The 17,458-nt window shown below is 40.2% G+C and overlaps 1 long non-coding RNA gene across 1 annotated transcript; it reads left to right on the forward strand.

Moving 5' to 3' along the window:
• The first annotated feature begins 545 nt into the window (after positions 1-545).
• On the forward strand, positions 546-5,230 carry LOC138193511 (uncharacterized). The gene is made up of 3 exons (XR_011177871.1): positions 546-983; positions 3,708-3,775; positions 4,418-5,230. It is a non-coding gene; the product is annotated as an uncharacterized lncRNA (long non-coding RNA).
• Positions 5,231-17,458: the final 12,228 nt, after the last annotated feature.

Here is a 17,458-nt window from a genome sequence, read left to right on the forward strand (position 1 = left end):
AATGAGGGTGAACTATTTATCCGTGAAAAAGGCATTGTCCGGGACAATTTTATTCAGACCTAGTATGATGCAGCTTTGTGCTTCTGCCGAAAATAAATGGTGCAACTCTGCTGTGAAAATGTCAGTCTGGATAAAAGATAGTTTCATAAACTGTTTGCATGTTTTCAGAAGCCAGTTTTAGAAGGTTAAGATTGATTTAAATTGTCCGGAGAGAGATATCTGTCCAAATGAAAAGAAAGAAAAGCTGCGTTTAAAAGAACAGTGTGATCTTTTCTCCCACTTTCAGGGACGAGGTTTAAACATCCCACAGAGTTGTATCAGTCTCTTTGTTTCAATGTCTGCAGATGTTTGAGGAAGAAGCAGCACACTTACGATCAGTATTTGTCTCCTAGGTGCAGTTTTCTGTCTGTGTGTCGTGCTCTCATTGTGTGTGTGTGTGTGTGTGTGTGTGTGTGTGTGTGTGTGTGTGTGTGTGTGTGTGTGTGTGTGTGTGTGTGTGTGTGTGACTCCTCCTGGCCTGTGCATTACAGGCCCATGCTGGCGGTGGTGACTGCTGCTGTTGCCATGACAGCAGCGCAGCAGTGTCTCCGGCCGTGCAGAGGGTGAGTGGGATGCCCCGTCCTCATCGCTCCATCCTGACTCAGACAACGGTATGCTGTGCCGAAGAGCCCCACCTCGACTGCATGGCGAACAGCTCAGCACTTCGTCAACGGATCGTCAGATAAAGAAAGCTCACACGCCTGTGTGTGTGTGTGTGTGTGTGTGTGTGTGTGTGTGTGTGTGTGTGTGTGTGTGTTTGTGCGTGAACACATGTGTAGTGATTGACAGAGGCCTTTGCAGGCTATTTCATTTAAATTTCATCATTTGCTCAGGTGTCGTGTCTCCTCTCAGGACTGGCCTGCATACGGGATGATCTCCAGGGCTCTGGGCCATCCATCCCTCAGGGAGGGCAACATCTCAACACATGCTCTTATTCTGAAAAGGTCGGTTTAAGGCACAAATATCCAGTTTGTTGTTACTGTAAACTTGTTTCATATGTATGCAGAGGGGGGCAAATAGCTCTTCTTCAACTCGGATTACTTGAGTAAATCATTCAGTGGTGGACGGTGGAACATTTACTCAACTTTTAAAGAATATTAAAGTACTCAGACTTTATAATCTCCCCCTAAAACGTCCCCAAATTTAGTCATTGAAAGCTCCACAGCTGTAAGGCTGACCTGGACAACCCTGGGCTCTACAGATAAGAGACACTTGGGAGTATTTTTGAAACGATACAAGTCCTCTTTTCCTAATCACCAGGCCAGAGTGAGACCTGAAAGACTCCTGCAATATTCAACATTAACTTCCAGTTAAAACTAACAGCTTTACCACAGACTCGGTGACGCCGATGTTCCTGAAGCTCTTCGAAAAACTCTTAGCAGCAGCTCTACCAAATTTGATGCAAAAAATAGGAACAACAAATGCTACTCACATTTTAGTCACGAGTGGCCTCTTCATTGAATGTGCGAGGCTCCGGCTGCATTTTAAAGCCACATGCAGCCTTGGTCCCGGTGTAGGGATGCCAAAGGTGGAAAGGGTTCATTACTGCCATTGTTATCTGTTTTTTTTACAAGGCTGCAACTAACAATCAGTTTCTATCTGCCTTTGAATTTCATGATTAAACATTTTGTCTATAAAATGTCAGATAACAGTAAAACAATGACAGTCATAGTTTCTCACAGTCTTTAAATCTTAGTTTTGGTCAACCAGTGATCCAAATAAAAAAATATATAATTTATTTTTCTTATCATGTAAAACAAAAGAAAACAATTCTGCAATTTTAGGGGCCGGAACAACAGGGGCTTAAAAAAATTACCAAAATATTCGATTTTCAAAACATAAATATTCTTTTAAACTAATTGATTGACTAATACTTTATATTTCTGCACATTTCAGAAGGGATTGTTCTACTTTATACTCCTTTTATCTGTCATCTTAAGCTACTTGTTAGTAGAAAGTGTTTTTACCCAATTATGATTAACCCTTTGTGCTACAGTAAATTTAACAGTTTTAACAGTTTCTAGACTGAAAGAGAGCTTGTTTTGTCAAAACAACGACCACTAGTAAAGTTAACCCAGTATTGCATCAGTGCTATAAAAACACAAACAGGGTGAATTATTAACTCTGGGGTTTGGATTTGTCTCGTGTGAGGGACGTTTAGAGGCCTGATGAGTTGAAAATATCTAGTATTTTATGTTTTTTAAGGATTTTCAGAGGCGAGGAGATGAAAAAAAACTAAAGAATTAAATGATTATCTAAGAAATGTTTTTGCTGATGACAGCTCAGATTTATCTTTTGTGCGAACCACGAGCTGCAAATTCAACTTTTACATGGATGCATCTGTAATAATAATAATAATAAACACTAAAAGGGTGGATTTGATGCTTTAAGTACATTTTGCTGGTTATACTTATATGTTACATTTTGATGCACAAGCTTTCACTGGTGGTTGAATTGTAACTGAACTGTAGGCCTCAAATAGGTCTTCCACCATTGCAATAATCACACATGTTTAGCAGGAAGCAGGACTCGGGTTGCCCTCGTTGCTTCCTCTGAGCAGAAATCATCTCCCAGCGCCGCCATCCGTGCGCTTCAGCTGTCGGACCTGTAGGCAGGGTCACGCCTCCTCACTCCTAATGAGGCAAAACTGCTGTAATTACGCTCCCAATCCCCCACTGAGCGCTTTCCGTTCACCATGAGGTGGACTACTCCTGTCCTGGAGGGCCACAGCGAGGGCTGTCTCGTACTGAGATACCCCAGATTCTAAAATAAAACCACTCTCTCAAGCACACAGGCGGGATGACAGCATTTTCACACTCATGCGTTTACACCCTGACCTGAACATGAACAACAGCTGGATCAACTCGATCCTTTATCAACCAGTGTCTTCTCTATTTATCTGTTTGCAGATTCCCTGAACATGTTAGTCTGTAAAGTATCCTGCGGTGGAAGCAGTGTTCAGGTCCTTCAGTTAAAGGGAAACTCCACTAATTTTGCACGTAAATCTTTGACTCAGTTTGCAAAAACAGAGGTTTAATCTAATCTGTGGCTCTGGAGGGAGATTTCTAAGGCCTGAGTTAAAATAGTCATCCAGTGGGAGGATCTAATTTAAGAACCTTTGGTTCAGGAAGCAAAAGTCCTGTTACTTATTTTACATTAAAAAACTAAAAAAAAACTTGATGAGGCTCAGGATTAAATCTGTCCTGGTTGACTCATCTGTCCAAAATATGAAAGAACTCGTGCGTTTAAAATAAAGTTAAAGGTGCAGAAATATGTCAAACGCAACATTAACTACAACTCAAATAAAATCTGAGAAAACTTTGGATGAATTCAGCAGCTACGTCATCACATTTTCTTGAATTCGTTTATGCTCTGGTTCACTCCTCTGGTGGGCTTCTTCTCTATAGAGCAGACCGGCACATCCAGGAACTTTGGCTTTCAGAAATGTCCCCGCCCCCTAAACATTGGCCTCTCTCCATAGACTTCAATGTAAAATAGCCTTACTGAACCAATTCGTTGTAAACCACCGGGTCAAAATTACTTTAAAAATGACACGGCGCCACTATGTCTAGGGGTTATATTTGCCTCTACCTGCCAGAGAACAAGCTGGATAGATGAAAACGTTTCATTTGATCTCTCCTTACTCACTTCAGTCTTCCCTTCTACAGAGTGGTGCCATAGAGCTCTTCTGTCAGGATCTTTTTTAGGACATGACAGGGAAAAAGAAAAATCGGAGGTAAGAGGGTTTTTTTACATCATTGTTGGTGCAAGTAACTACACAGCAACTCAAAGAACTGGTTTAGTAAGGCTATTTTACATTGAAGTCTCTGGAGAAAGTCCATTGCTTTCCCCCAAAATGGGGCAGGGTGATGAGGGCCAAGTCTGATCTATAGTAACTGTGGCTGAGGCTTATGGGTAGTGTAGTTTTTAAAGCTGAATGTCATATTAAAATAACAGACAAAACATGATTTCTCAGAGGGGAAGCTGAAACATTTGACAAAGTAGGTCATAACATGAGCCGACAGAGTTGTAACGTTGTCCCCGAGAGACTCATGAAAGATGCCACCGAGTTGCAAAATGGGAAATGAAGGATCCAGCGTTTTTTTTTTTAGTTTGACCACAGAAACCTTTACTTGCAGCAGATGCACTGACAGGAAATGGGGGCCCACAGAGGCTGCCTATGTTCAGGGCCCAGACTTTTGTGCTACATGAACGATATAAATACGGAAGTTAAGTACATCAAAACAGTACTTCAGTCCCATATGCGAGTAAATGTATTTTCAGCACCGATTGTATCTCGGAGTGCTCCACTCAAGGTTTTCGTCCTCAGGGGTATTTACACTACTAACAAGATTTTTTTTGTTGTGTGTATTTGTAGCGTAAACAAACAAAATCTGTCTTCGATGACGGTGCAACAACAACCTGAACAGAGCTTCAGGGAGGACACAGAGGAGGGAGGCCTCGCAGTAAACAGAGGCTGGGAGACAGACAGCGGCACGGAGCTGTGAGTGTTAGACTGAATAAGAGGATGAGAGGCAGACGAACTGAGGGGGAGTGATGGTGAATCAGCCTCAGTTAGGGTGACAAGTTTACCCTGCTCGGCCGGTGTTGATCTGCGAGCGTGATTAAGTCTGACTGACAATTTGACAACTACTGCCTCCTGATGGAGGAGCTGAAAACTGCACCTCCTTTGTGTCGCCCATCCTGAAGTGGACCTGTCCCACATGAGACCACACAATCACTAACACACCTCTGTTTCAGTCAACTGAAGGATTTGTTTGTCTGGATTTTAGAAAATATTTTAATGGTTAAATATCCACAGGGATTTGTAGGGATTATCCTAGATTTACTAGGGTAAAGTTTCTAGAAAGAGCTTGTGCTCTTTAGAATGTATATTACTACCAGGTGGATTTTTGTATTGCGCCTTTCATGTAATTTAAAGTGCCTTACAAGCTCATAAAAAGACAGCACAAGTAAAACTATTTGAAACAAAAGCACACAAGGAATAAAGACCATTATAAAGATGAAATAATAAGTCCAATAAAGCAGATTACAATTTTTTTTTTTTTAAACACTCACTCATTGTAATGAGGTGAAAAAAAAATTCTGTCTTTATAGACTAGTAGTAAATGAGAACATTAAAATACATTTTGTGGACGATTCAATATATTTTGTTGTTGTTGTCTCCATAAATGCAATACAACATTTACTGTATACATTTCAATAATATAACATTACAAATGTTTTTGTTTTGTATATAATACGTTTATAATTAAATAGTTGGTCTTCTACTTTCTGGAGGAATTTATCTCTACATTTACATTGTTTTGCACTGTAACTGTATTTTAATTGAATTTTAATGCACAAATATTGTAATTTGACTGTCACATCATGGTGTACTAATCATTTAACTACATCTTTGAACAGAACCTCTTATTGTGTGATGATATTAAAGAGGCATTACAACATTTAGATTTAACTTAACAGGTCAAATTAGACTTAAGCTTAATGTGGTGCAGTGGAATAGTGATGAAAGAATGACTTTTAAGACGTCTGAATGATACAGTGCCCTCTAAAGTATGTTCAGTGAAATTTCTATCTAGTGTTACTTTTGGATGCAAACATAACTATAAAACATTTATCTTGTATGTCTCAATGTATATTTAAACAAGATTAGCAAATAAAAAGGACAAATTAAAAGCATTCTGGTGTTTTGAGCTTAAAAAGCAAATATATAAAATGTACTCTACAGTACGTAAATAGATCTAATAGTGACAACATGTTTTGTAGTAAAGTAAACTCTTTGGCCAGTTACATAAATATGTTGTTTTTTGGTCTTTTAAAAAAAAGAAAATGTTGGTTGAACTCTCTCTCTCCTCATACACTGCTGCTATGTTTGCTGTGCAATGAGATGAAGCTGTGCAAAGGAGAGAGTGAGCACACTGACTGTATATTTAGCATCTATTATGTCAACTCCCTCTTTGTCTGCTCAGTCAGCGACCACACAGACCGGCCAGAAGTTACATTACCAGCCTGGTGTGGTGAGGGGCTGCAGTGCGACGTGAACACACACTGACAGCCTTATGGGGCCGTGAGGCGGTGAGGCAGGGAGCTGTGGGTCGGGGCCCGGGGTGACTGCAGGCCATCGGGACAACGCAACCGAGAGGCAGCCAGGAGACGACAGAATGGGCACAGTCACCATGGAAACACAAGCGGCCCAGGCAAATCATGGCAACTGGTAACTAAGTAACAGGAAACGATGGACCATGGAGGGCGATGAGTCTGGTTAATCAGGAGTGGAGGATGGGGGGGGGGACAATGCCGGGGAGATGAGGACCGCAGCTCTGGCTCACCGCAGACCTCTCGCCTCTAAAGTGTGAGCTCCCTCCCCCGATTGACACGGGACTAGAGAAAGCTGGAGAGGCGGCCTCCACCCTTCCTTCACCATCATTTTCTTTGTAAATCCATGAGGGGGTGCGAATGAGTACAGGCTACAAGGAGAGGATGCACAAGGCGAGCTACAGCCAATAAACTGAGCTTCTGTGTGTGTGTGTGTGTGTGTGTGTGTGTGTGTGTGTGTGTGTGTGTGTGTTGATATTAAAGCAGCTATAATCACTATATCTATAATGACATTAAATTCAATGACAATGTAAAAGAGGTCACAAAACTCATTGTTTAGCTACCCCCCTTCCCCCTCCACACACAGACACAGACACACACACACACACACACACACACACACACACACACACACACACACACACACACACACAACGTTATTGTTTTGATTCACTCTCACTTCTGAAAGTACACATTTTAGCTATTTTCATGCTGCTATTCACAACAACAAAAAACCTCTAAAACTACTTTATCTCACCTGCTACAGCAGATTATAGCTACATTTCACAGGAAAAAGCCAGCTGTAGTGACCAAAAACAGAGCAAGAAAAGAGTGAATACTCTTACAATCACATAGTGGCCTGAAAACATGAGTCCATGTTGATCCCTACCTGCTGGATGTGTAAATAAGCAACTGTTTCCTCAGACATTTGTCACATATTCTAAAAGGATTATGACATGTTGATGTTATATTGTCCAAAAGTGGCCAAAAAATATCTGCTATTGTAGGTTTAAGGTACGTGTCTGGGCAAGTACTGGCTTTAACCTCACTTATGCCTCCATGCACTCCTACCTAGAACCAAACGAAATCTTACAGCTTGACAGAATGTGTCTTACCATTTCTACTGCAGAATATAATGGACAGGTTGGCTCTCCATCTACCCTCTGTTTAAGGTTCTGCTGTACTAGAAGCATGTCATGTGTGTCATCTAGACAGGAGCGCTGGCAGGAATTTTTTGAAGCCATGAAATTATATCACTTGAAGGTATTATTTTAACTGACTGTCACTCAATGCTTTAAACTGTCCAGCAGCCAAAAGCCTACAGACTATTGGCTATTTTTGTTTTATATAATGATCATTATGTGGAAAAATAATTACAGTGTTTGAATTGTTATTATTTGAAAAGGATTTCATCTTTTTTTCTTTTTTTTTTGAATAAAAAACGAAGGTCCCACAGACACCCTGCAATTACCAACTGACATGTCATTTTAACACAAAGCTGCTCACCTCCTTCCTCAGCTGGGAGTAGGGCTGCGTTCCTGGTAGGATTGTGGGGATGGGGAGACAGGATCTGGCACAACACATGGGAAGAAACAACTGATTTAGTATGAATAACCTGCTAAATGTTTGCCGGCATTGACTAAATATTGGCTTAAAGAGGAGAGAAATGTTAACACTGAATTTTCTTTGAAGATAGTGATTAAAAAAATGTTGGTTGAGCGACAGAAGCCTGTTTGACAAATAAGATAACAGGGTTTTTTTTCCCGGATTTTCACCACTTATGGAAACCAGCCACCTTTTATTGTGAAAAATGTATTTCTGTCACCCTTTCTTTTCTCTTTTTTATCTTCCTATTCTTTCTTTTCCTTTTTGGAAGCCCGGTTTTTTTCTTTAGGAAGCTGAGACATGGTGCTCCACAGCTCTCCTCACCCTTGATGTGATGCTGCTGCGACGCATCAAAAAGACACTCCGCTGCTTTTTTTTTTCTCCAACTGAGAAAACAATTATTCACAGATCTTCGGTACCGTTTGAAATTCATTTAAATGTGCTTTACAATTGCTTGAAGATCCAATCCTGAAAAAAGTGTTGGTGATGTAAGAGAGAGAGAAAAAAATGCAATTGTCAAAGTTGTCTTTGTATGTTATATTGACTTTTATTGTGAAACATTTCCTGGAATCATCAAACCAGACAATCACACTTAAAATAAATAATCCAGAATAACCAATGAAAATAGTAGGATTATAATGCTGACTTTATCCAATCCAAGTTTTTGGGAAAAAAAAAAAAAAAAACTACTGATTACTGTATGTAAACATGCCACTACAGTGATTACGCAGCCTCTGAAAAAGCAACAACTCGACCATCAAATATGCTCTCTGATACTTCAGCAAAAAGCACTACACCCGAGCTCCCCACTCGATTCACCAATCATGTGTTCAAAGAGCTGGAAATTAGAAAACTTCCTATTTGGGATCTTCCTACGTCCCAGCTCAGCGCCATGTTGACAACAAACAGTCAACATGGCTGGTGCTCAGGTACAGTGGGTACGGAAAGTATTCAGACCCCTTTAAATTTTTCACTCTGTTTCATTGCAGCCATTTGCTAAAATCAAAAAAGTTCATTTTATTTCTCATTAATGTACACTCAGCACCCCATCTTGACAGAAAAAAACAGAAATGTAGAAATTTGTGCAAATTTATTAAAAAAGAAAAACTGAAATATCACATGGTCATAAGTATTCAGACCCTTTGCTCAGTATTGAGTAGAAGCACCCTTTTGAGCGAGTACAGCCATGAGTCTTCTTGGGAATGATGCAACAAGCTTTTCACACCTGGATTTGGGGATCCTCTGCCATTCTTCCTTGCAGATCCTCTCCAGTTCCATCAGGTTGGATGGTGAACGTTGGTGGACAGCCATTTTCAGGTCTCTCCAGAGATGCTCAATTGGGTTTAGGTCAGGGCTCTGGCTGGGCCAGTCAAGAATGGTCACAGAGTTGTTCCGAAGCCACTCCTTTGTTATTTTAGCTGTGTGCTTAGGGTCATTGTCTTGTTGGAAGGTGAACCTTCGGCCCAGTCTGAGGTCCAGAGCACTCTGGAAGAGGTTTTCTTCCAGGATATCTCTGTACTTGGCCGCATTCATCTTTCCTTCAATTGCAACCAGTCATCCTGTCCCTGCAGCTGAAAAACACCCCCATAGCATGATGCTGCCACCACCATGTTTCACTGTTGGGATTGTATTGGGCAGGTGATGAGCAGTGCCTGGTTTTCTCCACACATACCGCTTAGAATTAACGCCAAAAAGTTCAATCTTGGTCTCATCAGACCAGAGAATCTTATTTCTCATAGTCTGGGAGTCCTTCATGTGTTTTTTGGCAAACTCTATGCGGGCTTTCATATGTCTTGCACTGAGGAGAGGCTTCCGTTGGGCCACTCTGCCATAAAGCCCCGACTGGTGGAGGGCTGCAGTGATAGTTGACTTTGTGGAACTTTCTCCCATCTCCCTACTGCATCTCTGGAGCTCAGCCACAGTGATCTTTGGGTTCTTCTTTACCTCTCTCACCAAGGCTCTTCTCCCACGATTGCTCAGTTTGGCTGGACGGCCAGGTCTAGGAAGAGTTCTGGTCGTCCCAAACTTCTTCCATTTAAGGATTATGGAGGCCACTGTGCTCTTAGGAACCTTGAGTGCTGCAGAAATTATTTTGTAACCTTGGCCAGATCTGTGCCTTGCCACAATTCTGTCTCTGAGCTCCTTGGACAGTTCCTTCGACCTCATGATTCTCATTTGCTCTGACATGCACTGTGAGCTGTAAGGTCTTATATAGACAGGTGTGTGCCTTTCCTAATCAAGTCCAATCAGTTTAATTAAACACAGCTGGACTCCAATGAAGGAGTAGAACCATCTCAAGGAGGATCAGAAGAAATGGACAGGATGTGAGTTAAATATGAGTGTCACAGCAAAGGGTCTGAATACTTATGACCATGTGATATTTCAGTTTTTCTTTTTTAATAAATTTGCACAAATTTCTACATTTCTGTTTTTTTCTGTCAAGATGGGGTGCTGAGTGTACATTAATGAGAAATAAAATGAACTTTTTTGATTTTAGCAAATGGCTGCAATGAAACAAAGAGTGAAAAATTTAAAGGGGTCTGAATACTTTCCGTACCCACTGTATATTTCTCCCCACTAGGAGGTTGGAACGTTCCATGATGCGCCAGGTATGAGCGTGGGACCAACCCATTTCCTCTAAAAAAAAAAAAAGGGGGACGAAAGATGGGAGGGGGTGGAGGGGGCTACACAGAGGCTCTCTAGATGTTTACTTTTTGTCAAAAAAAAAAAAACCTGCTAGTTTTATTCATTAATTGTCAACTGTAAGTAAAATATTATATTATTGATGATAGGTTAATAATTTAAATATTTAGATTTAAATAAATTTAGCCTCAATTTATCTAAGGAGGTAATGATGTATTTAAGGTTTTTCTTACTACCCCCCTCCCCCCAACCTCCCATATTGTTCTCCTGGTCCTATAGAAGAAAGCTTATACAACTGATCTCCATGCACCATAGGTCACTGAAACTGCCCTCTCTTCTCTACACTCTCTCAGCTCACCCACTTACACTTCTCTACCACATCTCTCGGCCTCCTCTTCTTGACCCACCTGATCTATCACCAGCTACCTTCTCTCTGCAGGACCTGCCTTGCTACTGGACCCCCGGTGCTCAGGCCTAAAAGCTCCCCCCTTCCTTGCTGCACATTTTACAGACCACCGTCTGTGCCTCCTTTGCTGCCTGATGTGTTTTCCACTTCCTTTCAGTCACTCAGTCAGTCTGGCATCAACTTCTTCACCGCATCTTTGCTTCCTGACAACTGCACCTCACATCTTATCGCTTACCTGTCGGGTTTAACAATTGACAGATTCCCCATATAAAAGTATCTTATCAAACAATAACTGAAGGTGATGCTAACATGAATATTATCATTCTAGAAACAATAAAAGAGAAACACTGGAAATTTAAAAATAAAGTAAAAATTCCTTTTTGGGCAAAGAATTATTAATAATTTTTACTTTTTTACTAAAACCACACTAACCTATATTGATATTGTACGTCACAATTAATTTGTTTATTTAAAAAGATTTTCATTAACCTGACTGTCTAAAGTTAATAAAAACATTCGTTATTGGATTGTGGTGGAGGAGAAATATTAGATTAGATTAGATTAGATTAGATTAGATTAGATTAGATTAGATTAGATTAGATTAGACTTTATTAATCCCACAGTGAGGAAATTTAGTCATCATAGCAGCATGTACACAGTATGAACAAATTTACAAATACGTATGAAATAAATGAAATAAGATAGATAAAAATAATTATTTTAGAAAAAAAACAAGAGCAATAAAAGAATAAATACACATACAGAGACTATATACATAAAAACAAATAAAATAAAGATAAATATAAATAAATACATCTTGGCCGATGAATGGAAAGAGACAGGTGCTGTGGAATGAAATGACCCGTGCAACATTATTTTATTGTGTTGAAAAGTCTGACTGCTGTCGGAACAAACAACATGGATTATATGGAGTAGCAAAAAGGAGAAATAAGTACCTCTAAACGTTACTTTCCACCGTGTCTGTGTAATGGTGTGGTTAATGTGAGAAAAGGCCCTAAAGATGAAGCCCTCAGTCTTATCACGAAGAGGAAACTGCTGTTTCCACCCAGGACGTGGAGCCATTTTATGGGTGAAGCAAGAGCTCAGTTCTCTAAACCATCTGGTCCTCAGCATTTTTTTTTTTCCACTGACAAACACTTGCGTTCTGACTTTGTCATTTTCATGTGACATGTAGCCAGTGGTGGAGGAAGGGCAAACGCACTGTAAATACTCCGTTAAAAGGAAAAGTACTGCGTTCAGAATCAGCAAAATATTCTTAAAGTATCAAAAGTAAAAGTGCTTGTTCTGCAATGAAATTTCCCAAGAGAATATAATTACATGCAGAATTATCAAACTGTTAATATTGCATGCAAAAAAAAAATGTGTGCAGCATGTTGTTGTTGCAGCTGTTGGAGGTGGAGCTGCTGTTTTACCTTCTTGAATTTGATCTCGAATCAATTGTTTCCAACCTTTGAGTTGGGCCACTTTAAGGGTCCCAAAATGAATCCTAGGTTTGGTGAGGCGGGAGGCTATTAGGAGAGGAAAGAGGGAAACAAAACAAAACGCTATTCTCTTTGTTTTTTAAGGGGGTGATATGTTGGATAATTGTACATTTAAATGATTGAAATTTGTCGGATGACTTTAGAGAGGAAAATGTATCTTTATTGGTGCTGCAAAAATGAAACCTGTCAAAAGACTGGATGTTTTTAAAAAGGGATTTCAAGCCCACAAAGGTTTGCGAACCCCCCTGTGTTAAATTCTGCCTTTTTCATTCAGTCTGTTAGTTCCCTGTTTCACTCCTTACATCCACCAGAGGTCCCCAATCTCTGTCTGCCCAGTCTGCTGCCTGTCACACCCACCTCACCTACTCCCAGCTCCCCAGTCAGTCCACTTGTCCCCACTCTGCTGATCTATACATACTCCTGGTTCACCAATACTCAGTTGCCATGATGTTAGGTTATCATTATTTGTTCCCAGTGCGTTCAGCATTCACTTTCTCTACCTGCCTGTTCCTTCTTGTTTGTGTTTTTTGGCTGTCGCCTCTTCTTGAATCTGTCCCAGCCTGCTTTCTCGGTTTTTGTTTGATTGTCTGAAATTTATTTTATTATCTGTACCAGTTCACTGAGAAAAGCTCACCTTTTATTATGAACATGGTCCGCTCCCTTATATAAAATGTCACACACCGATTTAATTAGAGATGAGTTGTGTGTAAGCTTATGTTTTCTTAATGTAAAATCTTAACCTGGAAAGTAAATAGTGACTAAATTGCTCGAAGGTAGAGAAGATGTCAAAAATTGCAAAAATCAACTCGTTGCTTAGCTGCCATAAAAATGTCTGCTTTGTTTCCCTCTCACTGCTCTCATAGTGTTGTTTTCAGCTTTTAGCTACGAAGCTTTTAAAACCCACCGTACATAAATCGCTCAGAGAGTTAGCGACTAGCTGGTGAACACGGTGGAGCATTTAGCAACTAAAGAGATATCTCCGTAGAGAAAAAACAGAATTAAAAGTTGGGCTTTCATTTGCCAGGTACACAGAAACATGGGTGAATTGAGTTATATTAGGTTAGGTTAGGTTAGGTAGTTACTTTATTAATCCCCGAGGGGAAATTTTTTCACTACAGCAGCATACAGAAGCAATAAGATAATAATAGAACAATAGAAAAGCAATAAAATTGCTGGATGTGTGAATCCCTCAAGCCCTCGAATTCATCATTAACTTGGAAGGTTAAATACTGGTTCACAATTTGTTTTTGCTGCCTCCAAGTGGCTAAAAAAAATACACTTACTGCAGGTTTTAAATGTGGCAGTTAAAAGGAAGTAAAAGTGAATAGTGTTTTTTGTAACCTGGTTCCTTTTGTCTTCGAGGAGCTGTCGGCTCTAAGAGGACTGCCAGGGGCCCGGAGGAAGCATGTTACCGTCGCACAATGGCAGAACGTGTGCGTGACCCCGGTGACCTGCCCACCGCTCATAACTAAAGCTTTATCTTTGACACAACATCTGCCAACTAAACTGACAGACCCAAAAAAGAAAAGTGGCTTTAAAGTCAGCAAGTCAAAGTCAAAAGCGAGTACAAGTTGTCAGAAAAGCCAACTGCTGTTGCGAATCCCAAAACGTAAGCATGAATCATGCCTGATCTGAACATGAACAAAACTTTGATTTCTGTGTAGCTAATGAACTTGATCAATCACTCCCTCTCCCGTGTGTCAGCGCCACCTGTGTTTGTGGCCTCGATCCTGCCGATACCACTCAGGCTCGACAGCTGTAATGGGCTCACCGCGGAGAGACACAAACACTCCCTGCTGCCAAAACACTCTACAGCTCTCATTCAACCCTCCTGATTGGCTGTGACATGCTTATAGTGCCCCCCCCTTCACACACACACACACACACACACACACACACACACACACACACACACACACACACACACACACACACACACACACACACAGCCTGACATCCACTTTTCCACGGCTGCGTGACACATCTGATTGCACCTGTCAGGCTGTGTCCTCTAAGCCTCATCCCCAAGATGCTCCCGCTGACCTTTGTCTCTGTTCTCTTCCCCTTTTCAAGACTTTTTTCCCACTGGTTCTCAGATCACTTGCTGCTCCTCCCTTTCAGCCCCGCACTCTTCTCTAAAAGGATTTGGTTAAGATTTTTTTTGGCCTCACACTTCACAAATGTGAATTAAATTTGTTATAACTGTGGATTTGCAGGTAATAGTGCAAACTGTCTGCCAGTGTTGTTATTTTATTCACAAAACAGCAGGAGTCAGTTTTCACAGTCTGACTGCATCTGCTGCTCTGTTTTTGACAATTAAAATTAAAGAAATGAACCGTGTTTCTCATTGTACAATTAAAAATACGGGGAATGTGTTAGTTTTGCTTGCAGTCAACAAATCCCATTAATCCCTTTCACCCTGGAGGTCCCTGCACCGGCACCGGGCCGCATTCAAACTCCCCCTGCCACCATTTTTCAGAGGTTAAAGGGCGTTTATGTAACGGAGAGGTCACCCGATACGACCGTCATCACAGAGCACTTGTTGTGCTTTATTTCTGTTGCATCAAATTTGATTGAGTTGGTTAAATAACATCAGTATCATTGAATAATTGTTATAAGGCTGCTATTCACTCTGATGGGGACAAGGAGGGTTATTTGTATTTTGAAATTTCAAAAAAAGCTTAATGTTGTTAATGTTGGTCTTACAGTTGTTGAGCAGGAGTTGTAACAAATACCACAGGCCTTATTGTTTAAATGTACAAAAACAGACAAAATCTCTGACATGTTTTATTTTTTTTACATGTCAATTACAACCCTGTTTTCAAAAAAGTTGTGACACTTTGTAAAATGTGAATAAAAACAGAATGCGATGATTTTCAAATCATGTAAACACAGATTTAACTAAAAATAATGTGGAAACTGAGAAGTAATCTTTATGAAAAATATATGCTCATTTTGAATTTGATGCCAGCAACACGTTTCAAAAAAGTTGTGACAGCAGCATGTGTACCAATGTTCTGCATCATTTCTTCTTTTAACAACACTCTGGAAATGGTCGGGAACTGAGGAGACCAGTTGCTGGAGTTTTAAAAGTGAAATGTTGTCCCATTCTTGCCGGCCATAGAATTTCAGCTGCTCAACAGTTCAGGGTCTCCTTTGTTGTATTTCTGTTTCATGATGCACCAAATGTTTTAGCGGGTGACCGGTCGGGACTCAACTTTTTCGAAAAAAAAAAAAAAAAAAAAAAAAAAATTCAATACATTGTTGTAAAATACCTTTTTTTATGGAGCTTTTTTTGAGAGCTAAAACACACATTAACATCACAAACACTTCTGCTGATTAGCTGCAAGGCCACAAGCTGCTGCTGTTAAACATGTCTGCCAAGCCACAACTTCAACGCTTCTCACAGCCACGTCTCTAAAATGACCCTCACACATTTTTCTAACTTATTGGTCTTCCTCCTCTGCTCAGATCACACGACGCTCACAAACAAGTTCTCATCGCACACTTTGCATTCACATGATTGATCTAACTGCATTGCTAGTTTTCATCCATGTACAGATACTACCTTAGGAAGTGAATCAGAACTTCACAGGAGACCAAATTAAAGTGCTGCAGTATTTTGAGTTTGAGGTTACTTGTTCTCCATACCAAGTTAATCATCAAGCTATACTGGGACTGAGTAATCTTAGATTTTACAGAGAAAATACATTTGCTTGGACAGATTATCCCACATGAAGGAGTGCTTTCTTGAATTTGTAGACTTTGTTGGACCATTCAGTCAAGCTTTTGACCAATGCAATTTATGGTGGGCTATTTCTCCTTTTGTAAGCATGGACATAATTAAGACTCCTGCATTCCTTTGTCTGACCTCGTGACCCAATATGTGACGAATTGTAAAAAAAAAATAACCATGTGATCAAAGTTTTCACTCTTAATATGAACATACATGTATATTTATACATTGTCAACTTGTAAAACCTCACTAAGACATTAGCCCCGTGAAGAAAAAAAATAACATATAACTCTTTCTTTCTCTCCACTGCGATGACCCTTGCCTTTTGGGAGGATGGGCCGGTGGGAGAGGTGGCAAAAAAAAACAAAGCTTCCCGTGACCTTTGTGACCCCGCTGCGGGCTTCTACTCACCACATATGGCGTCACAAAGGCCCTGAAGTTGTCTCCGTAAGAGGACCTTCAGGGATAATTTTGATGTTGTCAGTATTAAAACAATATTTCACACTGTAAGGATGTTTTCACATGAAGGCTTGTACTCTATCAGTCCATAAATAGAGGCATCAGCTGCCCTGATGATGCACTGTTATCAGCATTCAGGCTCCGTAACCATTCAATTACATTTATTCCAACATAAATTAAAACATACGCATTAACCCCTGGACCTCCATAGTTACTCTCAGTGCCATTACATTATAGTACATACAAGAAATACTGTAAATCATTTCAGTCCAAGGCACTGAACAGTTACTACAACAGCATTATATTTTACCCAACCCCTGTAGGTCAGGTCTATTTTTTGACATTTCCACCTGAAAGAACATCCCCAAATTCAGCCCGTAATCAGTGAGCTTGTTTCTGTGTGTCGCGGACAGTTTTAGGGATGTTTGTTGCAAGATAAATAAGCGCATTGTTGGTTTTAATCATTTTAACCCCTTAACCCCGGGGCTATTGATTTTAAATTTCAACCTTAATGCAGGAGCTTCGCTAAGGAGCTGGAACCATCAATATGAGCAGGAGGTACAAGAGATATTGGCACACTTAAATCCTGCAGTATTTCACTTCATTTTAAGCTTATGGTGAGGTTTTTTTAGACACTCCTGCATCACGAGGACTTTGTTGTCCTTTTCCTGTCTGTCTGTTGTGTTTCTTTTCTTGGTTTTGGTGAAGGCCCAGTCTGCGGGTAGAAGTGTAGGCATGTAAAAAGAAGCCATATTGGTTGAGAAATACAAAAACTGCTCCTCATATTTGTATTCTATCTAAATACCGCCTCCATATTTATATTAAAAAGTTATATTTTTAATTTTGCCAAATCAAATCTGTAAATTAAAAAGTACATAATAGCTTTATAGAGTTAAGTCAGTAAACACTGATGTTATAAAACCTGTTCGAAAAATTCTTAACTGCAAC

The sequence above is a fragment of the Embiotoca jacksoni genome, unplaced genomic scaffold (genome assembly GCF_022577435.1).
Source record: "Embiotoca jacksoni isolate LCO1_2020_lvr unplaced genomic scaffold, fEmbJac1.0.p SCAF_9, whole genome shotgun sequence".
NCBI classification, from domain to species: domain Eukaryota; kingdom Metazoa; phylum Chordata; class Actinopteri; family Embiotocidae; genus Embiotoca; species Embiotoca jacksoni.